At 36.5% G+C, this 11,070-nt stretch overlaps 1 long non-coding RNA gene across 1 annotated transcript; it reads left to right on the top strand.

Moving 5' to 3' along the window:
* Positions 1-23: 23 nt before the first annotated feature.
* LOC112126122 lies at positions 24-2,563 on the top strand. Its single transcript, XR_002910314.1, has 2 exons — positions 24-1,249; positions 1,817-2,563. It is a non-coding gene; the product is annotated as an uncharacterized LOC112126122 (long non-coding RNA).
* The last annotated feature ends 8,507 nt before the right edge of the window (positions 2,564-11,070 follow it).

Genomic DNA, 11,070 nt, shown 5'->3' on the forward strand with positions numbered 1-11,070 from the left:
TTATTTATTTATTTGTTTTGTGGCCTTGTGCAACCACACATCAGCCATGCCGTCAATCCGTGATGGCTATTAAGCGGGGGAAACCGACGAGGAGAAGCCGCCGCGTCCCGGACAGCGACAGACCACGACCACGCAGCGGTATGAGCTGCAATGCTTCCTTTTTTTTTTTTTTCCCTAAATTATATATAATTGCGAAGGCACCTGGAAGACGTAGATAAAAACCATAAAAACCATTTACCCAAAAATCTATTTAGAAAAGTCTACGTCTCCCTACGCTCGGGGGTAAACATCGCCCAGAAAGTACGAGCAGCCCCCCACCCCGCACCCGTCACCCAACACCCAGACAACACAACACAAAAGTCAGAAACAATTACTTGACTCAAAAGTCAAAAAGGATAAAAATTTTCCGGAGTAAGAAGTCATTCATACATGGCCTCAAAGCACTGAGGTCCCCTAGACCCCGCCCCCGGAGAGTTGACTGTTCAAATATTTATTTTACCCCCCCTCAGTGAATTGATATAGAAGCATGTAAACGACGTCTCTACCTTCTGAAATTAGGGACTCCAAACTGAATGGTTTTGCTACACACTGCAAGGAATAGATCCTCTCCAGGAAAATTTTTTTCCTCTCCTCGTGTTCCGGGCATTCCATAATCAAGAGATTGAGGTCTTCTGGTTGATCACAAGTCGCGCAATTTGGGCGGTCTCTCACTACTATTCTGAATCTATGCGCGCCTCATAACCCGTGATTTGTACGTATTCGAACCATCGTGGAGAAAAAAACGCCTCGAACCCTTAAACCCTTGATACCATGGCTTCTTAGGCGTGTACAGTTGCCCTCCCTGGAAACCGTCATGTAACAGTTGCCAATCGCACATAAAATTTGTATTTGTCAAACTTCTTTTTGGGATTCATCTTGTTTGTTCTTTTGGCCTTGGTCTGGGATAGCTCAATCAATAGTGTTTAACCAATTAAAATGAAACTGAAAAAAAAAACTTTTATTGATGTTTATCCTCTTTTCTGACCTGGTTAACAACGAAATTTGAGAAAACAAAGCAAGATCGGAAAAGGATAGTAAAGGAAAGAGTATTAATCTTCTTTTTTCAGGCTTTAGCCTTGATTGCAATTATTCCAAGTGAAGCTCATTCGGCTCCTCCAGGCGGATATGTAGACAACAGACGGGAAAACGCAGGATCGGGATTTGTGTACTATCACAAGGAAAACAGAGGCGTCGATGGCTACGATTTTTCGTAAGTTTCTACAGTAAAGTTTTTTGGGCCTGAAAGGGTTAACTCCCTTCAAATAGGCTTCCTGATTGCATTTACATCCTGTATAAACAACATAATGCGATGCTTGCTTTCTTAGGTCCAAACTAAAGTATATCATGTCCCAAGTACGGCCACAATGCCCTCCTGCCAAAACATGTTTGTGACATATTTTTACGGAATTTTAACTTCTCTTTAAATGCATCTGTTAAATGAATTGTATTTCATATTCATAAGCAGGACTTCCAAAACCGGATTCACCAAGAGATTCGGCTCGTTACTGTCACATGCTAAGGAAACACGAGGAAAACAAAAACATATTACAACTTATTTTTCGCAAGCACATCGCCATTTGTGCAATCTTTTGACATTTCGTCCTTATAATCTAGTAGAGCAATAATAAAAAAATAGGACAAAATGATTATGAAGGAAAATGTACTCAAATATGTTATGAGATGTCAAAAGGTTAATGCCAGAAAAATAAATGTGTAAACGACATTGAGCTGTCACACGTCTCAATTGTTGTTTTTAATATTTTGAAATGGCTTTCAGGTATGAACTTCATAATGGATCGAAACGAAGGGAAAAAGGAGAATTCGTAAATGGCGTATGGACGGTGAGCGGTGTCTTCGAGTGGCGATCTGCCGATGGAAAAACACAAAAGACGACGTTCAATACGGGCCTTAACCATCCCTAACTCTGGCCTTATTTTCTCTCACTTTTTCATTCATTTTTTCTCTTTTCCCCCTCTTTATTTCTTGTTTCTCTCTCCCTCTTCTCGCTCTCTCTCCCTCGCTTCCTCTCTCTCTCATTTATTCTCTCTCCTCTCATTTTCAATTTATCTACCTTCTTCCTCCACCTGTCTGTCTATACACCAATATATCTCGCTCTCTCTTTTTTTTTTCTTCTTCTGTCTTTCTTTCTCTATTTTTCTCTTCTCACTCTCCCTCTTTCTGTTTCTTTGTCTTTCATGTCTTCTCTTTCCCCCTCACTCTATTTCTTGTTTTTTTTATGTATTTTTCCCTCCCTCATTCTTTCTCCCTTTTTGCCTCTCTCGCTCACTCCCTCTCTATCTATCCATCCATCTATCTATATTATCTACCTATTTATCACTGAAAATATATGCGATTGGAAAAAAAATATGTAAAAAAAATCTTAGAAGTTCAAAAATGCAACTTTACACAAGACTGCTGGGTTTTTTTTAACGTAATAAAAATAAATTGGTAATTTATATTCTAAATTTGTCAGAGCTCAGATGATAAAACCTTTCCTGAACCTATTATAATTTCTTTAAAGTAAAATTTTCAATTTTTCATTTCTTCCTTTTACTGTTATGCGTGCAATTAGATTATTACAACTAAATCAAATCTGATGATATATGTGTAGTGGTTAGTACATAATTACTGTTAGTGAATAATTATTCAGAGATCTTGAGACGCGATCTGGTGTGACGTAGGTTTTAGAAAAACATTTTCTTTGTCGTGCCAACATTTAGATCGTTATAGAGAACATCTTCAGGGCCTGGGATTTATACATTTATACATTTTTTTAATCTAAATTTTTTTAGCATTGTATAAATTCAATTTGTTTAATCTAAAATTTCTAGTATTGTTTACATTCATTTTGTCACAACCTACATGAATTTGTAAAATTTAAACAATATTTATAAATCCCAGGCCCTGAAGATGTTCTCAATAAAGATCGAAACGTTGCCACGATTAAGAAAATGTTTTTCTAAAACTTACGTCACAAGAGACCGCATCTCACGAATAATCTGATGATCTAGTTAAAATACTTCAGCACCGATCATATTTATGCGCTCTCTCTTGGTAATGCAAGGAACTACGCCCATGAGGATTAAAGATAATCTAAAATTAAATAACTGTTAAACATGCTTATTAAGAGTGAGGATCAGGTAAATGATCATCGGATGAATAAAACGATAATAAAAAACATATTATAACATCTTCAGATCTACATAAAACAAGTCAGTTTTTCTAATAGATGACTCGAATGACAAATACTTGTTTGCAGATAGAAATTAAGATTTATGTTACGAATAGTTATAGTCAAGAATAAAATTTACAAAAGTTGAAGTTAACAAGCATTCAGTGCAGGCACCAAAATGGGAAAATAAATATTTTGAATACAAAAAATTATGGATATAACAAGCAGGTTTTATGGATGCATCAATACTTATCAAACGGTTTAGACAAACAGTGGCCGCAATTTCTAAATCTGAAAACAAATGTATAAGCCGAGAATGTATATAACGCTTTAAAGGGGGTATCGGTGGCCGCAACGCAACATAAACGTACCCTAAGGTTATGTTGGAGCTGCGAGATAAACGATTAGGGCGGTCAGCGAACTAGCGAAGCAAGGAAAACAATTTTTCTATGTATAGAAAATAGAAATGTAGATTTAAGACTATTGTCATAATGTTTTCTATCAATGAATTTGCAGTAATTTTTATTTTTCCTTTCTAACATAGATGACGATGTTTTGACGCAAATCTTACATAATGTAATTGATTAATTAGATAGAATCTTCTAACAGCTTTAAAATGAGATCAAAACAATCCCGATATGTCAAATAAGATACAAGATATTTAAATGTAAATGTGAAAGATAACCACGGGCACTCAAGGCACCCTGGCATCAAACGTTTGATCAAGTAAATACATTAGTTTATGACATTTTCAAAGTTGAAGGTTTGATCTTTTATTAAAATTATAGGTTTATTAAAGTCAGTTTTTCTTATGTTTCTATTTCAATTTCTACAGTACCAAAAATCGATGATTTTAGTTTTTATTAGTTTCAGGTAAAAAATCAGAAAAATGTTCGTCTTTCGCTTTTTTCGACAATTTCAAAAATGATAATTTTGAAACGATTGCACTGATCTACAGGAAACTTTATACGGGGAACTACAGCTAAGGGCACAAATTTGGTGTATGTAAATAAATTAGAACCGGAGAAATAAAATAAAACTTTCAATTATGTAATTTAATATATGCTTGGCATACGATGAAACAAGATATATTCGGCTTTCCAACAGTTGCTTTTTTATCTTTTTTTTTGTTACGAGGGTTCGCAACAGCATAGGTTATATGAACCCTCGGAGTGCCGATGTTTTTGGAAAAAAAAACATTTGTAAGTATGTCGATTTCGAACAGAGGACCTTTACCTTACAGTGGTGAGCGCCGTGTCAACGCCTAAACCGTTGCGGCCAGCGACGCCCCCCAAAACAGTTGTTATAACATTACAATTAATTAAGGTTTTTAGTTGAGATAAAAAGTCAATGGCACGAGCAGGATTCGAACACACGACCTTCGGCTAGATACGCCGCTACTCTACCACTTGAGCTCTCGTGACCTCGATCTACTCGGACACCAACTCCCATCTCATCCCCACCTTATGAGTTTTCCCTCCTTTTGCCATTTTTCAAATGTCGTGTAATCGGATTAGATTTTCGGCGACAAATGAAATGGCCACGGAGAGCTTTAGTGAAGTGTACTTCATTTTAATTCATTAAATTCATTAATTGAAAAATGGCAAAAAGGAGGGAAAACTCATAAGGTGGGGTTGAGATGGGGAGTTGATGTCCGAGTGGATCGAGGTCACGATAGCTTAGGTGGTAGAGCAGCGGCGTATCTAGCCGAAGATCGTGGGTTCGAATCCCGCTCGTGCCATTGACTTTTTTTCATCTCAACTAAAAACCTTAATTAATTGTAATGTGTTAATTGGTCAAGCGGACCACGAAATTAATGAAATTGTAATGAATTTATACAAAAGGTCTAAACATTAAAATTTCAATAAAGAATAATTGGGTTTTTGACCTTATTCAGTTTTTTTCCATGGTGCAGAAACAGTAAGCTACACGGTGAAAGGCGTTAGCAAATCTTCGAAAAAGCATTTTTCATGGTTTTAATTTGACGGACTATAAGTTGTTATAACGTTGAATTTGGATAAACTCCAGAGTATTTTAAAACTTTTACGTGGAAAACCCAAATTCGGAGAAAGAAAATTTCCCTGGCAAATCCAGCTCAAAATTGTCCATTTTTTCATTTTAGACTGCCTATTCTCGCTGGAATGGTCTGTACGACGCGTTTTGGCTATACACTTTTAGTGCTGGCTCTACGTGATTTCTGTCGCACTGTGGATGCTTGTGTCGGAGTTTCTCTGCCGGTGAATTTTGTGGATAAGTTTGGGTTTTTTTGTTCCAGTCTTGGCGATCTCCTGTCCCTTATATTTTATCGTTATGAAAATTCGTATTTAAGGACTTTAAAACGAATCCGAATTATTTATTCGAAAATTCTTTTTGACCTACTTTATTGTAAGTGTCTTGCGGTTTGTATATATTTATGTTAACTAACCTTAACCCGATTATTATTTTCTTATCCTACTCAAGAGAATAAATCGACTGATCTATAAAAACCTAAAGACTACAATTAAAAAAAAAAAACACGCCTAATAAAGGCAGTAAACATATTTTAAAAAAGTTTAAATTATTTTTTTTAAATTCTAGTACCATATGCAAAAATGCTCAGGCAAGTGCCCAATTATTTTCGATCTAGGATCCATTTACACTCATAAATAACATTCGTACGTTCAGACTACCCCAGAGTACTTTTTATTTTTCAGGAAAATTGAGAATAAGCCTTTCCATTCACGCTAATAAGTATTCATACTTCCCCAGAGTACTTGATATTCTTCCTCGTGGTAATTGGGGGTAAGCCTGCGAAAAACAGGTGCGGATTGGCTCGTAGTAGTGGTGAACTTTCTGTAATGGAAATGAAAAAGGGCTGAGTTACCGTGTTTGAGTTAATTGTTAGCCAGTAATGGGAGGAACAATTTGATTAAAACAAAGTTCTTAATACATTACATTCGCACTACCCCAAAATACTCGATATTCCTCCTCGGTGTAATTGGGGATAAGCTCCTCCACTCACGCTAATAAATTACATTCACACTCCCCCAAAGTACTCGATATTCCTCCTCGGGGTAATTGCAGATAAGCCCTCCACTCACACTTACAATTTACAAACGCTACTACAACCGATTTGGAAATAGGATATAGAATTGTGGGAAACCGCTAAACGTTACATTATACAACGTCTCCAACCCTTTCGATCTAAAGTTTTCACTATTTATAAAACAATTAAAGCTAAATCTACAGATAATAACGCATCTGGGGAAGAATGAAAGTTTAATTTTACATAAAACGTGTTTTTTTTTTCTTGAATTAATGTTGCAAGCCTTTACTAAAATATTTGCAACATGGAAGTCGCCTCTAACATAAAAAAATCGAATGAGTAAATTGTTTATTTACTTTTTTTAGCGTAGGTACGTATTGTTTCATCATACATATGTAATTGGTGGGAAGGGTAGCGTGAAAAAAAGACCAAGGGCGACGTGAGAATCGAACCCAGGACCGGGAGTTCTATCACGCTGACCCCGGCAACTGCGGTCCCCTTTACAAGACTTGTTCCTAATAAAATTACTGAATGGATAGACAATATACACAACCACATTATACTTAAAATATACGGTTGTATAATATTCTAAAAGATTTCAAAGTTTTCAAGGTTGGATTCAGAAATAAACTAGTTGGAAGTTCATGAAATATTCAACTTACGGTCAGTCAAATTAAAACAATAAAAAGATGTGCTTTTTCGAAGTTTTGTCTAACAACTTTGACCGTATAGCTTAGTGTTTCTGCACTCTGGGGCAAAACTTAATAAGGTCAAAAACCCGATTGTTCTTTGGAATTTTAATGTTTAGACCTTTTGTATAAATTCAATTGTTGTACTAATGTGTCTTTAATGTGTTCACATTTCACCAAATTCTATGTCCTAGTAAATAGGTTTTTTAATTGATTTCATTATATACTTTCTGGGTTTGTCCAATTATGCAAATTTTGACCACATGCGGATTATCGCACCACTTATGACCGTCAACGTACACTTTGATTTTTTAAACGAAGTAGAAATAGGAAGTTCAGACCGATCGTAGGGTGGGTTTGCGCCGTTCATTCCTATTTTCGGTTTTAGATTTACCGTAAATACCTCTTTTAGATCGTATTTCCTATGAGGAAAAAATTTACGCATGTAAATCCTACTTTTTGCGTTATACAACCCTGCTAGAACATTCAAATTTAAAAAAAAACTTTCTAGTCAACTTTACTTAAAAGTTTTGTGAACTACTTAGCGTAAATTCTATGTTATTTGGGATAAAAATACTTTTAGGGAACGAAAAGATTTGGAGTAGTATAGAAAGGGGATCAATTAAATTTGGATCATTTTGTCATGCCAAGTGGTGGCGGATAAAAGTAGTAGAGAGGTGAGATAATTTCACTATTTCAATTGTTAATAACGAAACAAATGTTAATTATAGTTTTTTTAGTTTTTTATTAAATTTATTAATTAATACAACTACAAACATTGGATTAAATAAATATTTTCTATATATGCCGATTGTGTCGTCTCTTGTAATTAGTGACTCGCTGAGAAGTTCTCGATCACTTTCGCTTCAATCGTCTGTAAGTGATCATTGTCGTACTAGCAGATTATTGTGGATGCTTAGTGACTATTGGTATTTTTCATAGCGTGTTTTGATGAGGTCTTGTACAAACGGGATGTGAAGGCCGTTGTAAATTGGAATCCTTGATTGAGCCCAGCACTTCACAACCGTACGCCCAGAGAGGTCAGGTGTTGGAAGTAATTTTGGTCGTGAATCGAGTAGTTTTTTTAATCATTTATAACGTCGGTTTGTTTTTTTCTTTTCAGTCTTGTATGGGGATTCAAAGTCAGTCGTTTATCCGCGAAAAGTCTAAGATAACGAAAAAGGAAGGCGGTGGGCAATGGGATTACATTTACTCACGCGCGTTTTCTTTAGATTTATTTTCATTCTCTATTTTGTGAACTGTTGTTTGTGTACTGTTAATTAAGTCAGGTACTTTCAGCGCGGGCCCGAGGCCTGCACATGGGAGTAACTGGCTCTCGAGTGGGCGTTCTGCGGCCCTTGGGTTAGTAGCGGCTGGCCGTAATGGCTTTCCTGCGAAGACCTGAGGGTTGTGGTCGAACGCCGAGATCAGTAAGCAAAGGAGAGGGTATATACCGCTCTCCTGTTAATTCTCCAATGTAGTCATGGCTTGGCGGTGGAGTACTGTCTCTTGGCTCTGAGGGCGACGGTTGGCTCTGGGAAAGTAGCAGGCACCTGCAGGGGTGACCTTGTGAAATTCTTGGGTCCCTGTCGCTCACCAAGGGCAACCATCGATCGTTATTGAACTGATTAACAAATCCTCAAGTTACCGAACTCTACAAGCTTCCGAGTGGGTGTTGGAATAACCCTTGAGTAGTAGCAGGCACCTACGAGAACCTGCGAGGCTTCTGTTGGGGTTCCGGGCCCATGAAGAGCAATTGCGAAGAAAGAGAGTCTATGACGATTTAGATTTATTTTCATTCTCCATTTTGTGAACAGTACTGTTAATTAATTCAGGTGTTGTTGTATATGTTTAGTGTATATGGTCTGAATTACTTGTAAGGATCGCTGTATCATCAGAATATGTTTTAAAATGTTAACACTTGTAGGAAGGAGTGCAGTGTATATTAAAAAATAGATGGGTAATATATGCTTCACTGAGGAAAATCCGCCCTACTTCGTACTGAACAACATTGGTCCGTTAGATATGATCTCAGTATGCTTGAGGGCGGTTGTTCTTTGGTTTCCAAAGGAAGCCCTAGTGCCAGACTGATAGTCCTCTGTTGTAGATGAATAGTCTGAATAATCGGAATAGTTGAGCCAAGCTTTAAGACTATTTCAAGGAGGTGTGTGGTCCTTATATCGCAGGATCTTACGGCTACTGTGCACAAGGATTTTTCTGTTTTAACATACGAAGTAGTATTGCTTGTACATTTCAGCCCTTAAGCCGGGAACACACTTACCCGATGCAAGGCCATGCGACACTACCCGATGCTACCGACGCAACTCCAAAGTCGATTTTTCAATAAGATTGTATTACCCCTGTGCACTTCTGCCCGATGCTATGGCACTCTAACCTTACGCTACGCTCTGCGATTCCCACTGTTCAGATTTTCGTCAGGTCGCATCGAGTACAGTCGAAGACAAAAGAACCGGACACTCATATTTTTATTTCAAACTATGTATATATACGGGGGCGTCGGTGGCCACAATGGTTCAGGTGTTGACACGGCGCTCATCACTGTAAGGTAAAGGTCCCGGGTTCGAATGCAGTTCCCGGGTTCGAACCCGACATACTTCCATATGGGCTTTTTTCAAACCACCGGCACCTTGAGGGTTTATATGACCTCTGCTGTTGCGAACCCTCCTAAAAGTTAAAAAAAACTGTATATATAATTTGGTCGTTATATTAATTACAATATTCTTATTTTAATATAAACCAAATTAACCGAGATCAAAAATGTATTACTTTTTATTTTAAGAAATTAATTTTAACGTTTTAGAGAATTGATCAAATCACCGGAATACCATTTTTGGATATAATGAATTTAACTAACAATTTATTACACGGTTTTGCTCATAAAATTAACTAACAATTTATTTCATGGTTTTGCTCGTAAAATTACACCCTTTTCGTCGGGTCGCGTCAAAACAGGACACCCATAATTTTTGTAGTTTATTTAAAACTAATTATATGTAATTTCGTCGTTATATTAATTACAACATTCTTATTTTAATATAATCCAAATTAAACGAGATCAAAGAATTTATGAGTTTTTATAAAAATTATTTAATTATGTTGGATAGGCAGAAAATTTCCAATTCCACGCAAAGATAAGTAGAGGCCTGATTCTCGGGTGTCAACGAGTTTATTGTATTTTAGAATTCAAATATTGAAAATAGATTCCTTTCTTTTGAATGGTTATTTTTTTATGGCTCACCGTTGATAAATGTGTTCTCTTATTTTGGCATATGTTCACGGTACCGCGTACTGCGTAGGACTGTCCTTCTCTTCTGTTTTTCTCTTGATCCTGTAGGTCCAGCACGGCAGCGTTGGTTGACATTGCTGTCGTTACGTAACAGATTTATCGAAATATTCTGTCCATAATTTTCAATAATCCCGTTTTGCCTCGAGTGGGCAGATTTAAGCTGTTTCAGAAGATCCATTCGACTACAAAAGTCTTTCAATAGTTTCTGCAGTGTGTGGTGTCTTGGTGGTTTGAGGTTTCTCTCGTTTTATATTAATGATATAGTAATTCAAATAGATGGAGGTTTCTGTCTTGATAGTAGTAGTAAGGTCGAAACTTTAGCTTATGCAGACTCTCCCCTCCCTCTCACCCATGGACGTATGATCTAATGAAATCTAAGATCGTGATTGTCAGAAATCCTGGTCGGCCGGCGCGGAACTACGACTATTTCTCTGAATAAACATATACAGAGGAATAAATGAAATAAGCTTAAACATAAAAAATTAATGATTAAACAAATATTTTAAAAAGAACAGTCGATATATAAATTTTACTTTTAAAATGAAGAGTGGTTGGTATGAAGTTATTTTAATTCTAAAAGATGTCAAGAGTACTTCCTACAAACATCGACAAGTCAAAACTATTTTAAAAAATATACAAATGATAAAATGACAATTAATCTATTTAGAAAAACTATATATCATAATGATACACATTTTTTATTTTGTTGATTGGCAAAGTAAATTTAGTAAGACCTGAACCTTCTCAGATGCTTCTCAAATGTCAAATGAGTAAATTATTGTTCAATACATCGCACAAATGATAAATTTCGATCAGTATTAATAACATTTCCGCGGAA

This window comes from Cimex lectularius, unplaced genomic scaffold (genome assembly GCF_000648675.2).
Source record: "Cimex lectularius strain Harlan isolate CLEC.00 unplaced genomic scaffold, Clec_2.1 scaffold194, whole genome shotgun sequence".
Lineage (NCBI taxonomy): Eukaryota > Metazoa > Arthropoda > Insecta > Hemiptera > Cimicidae > Cimex > Cimex lectularius.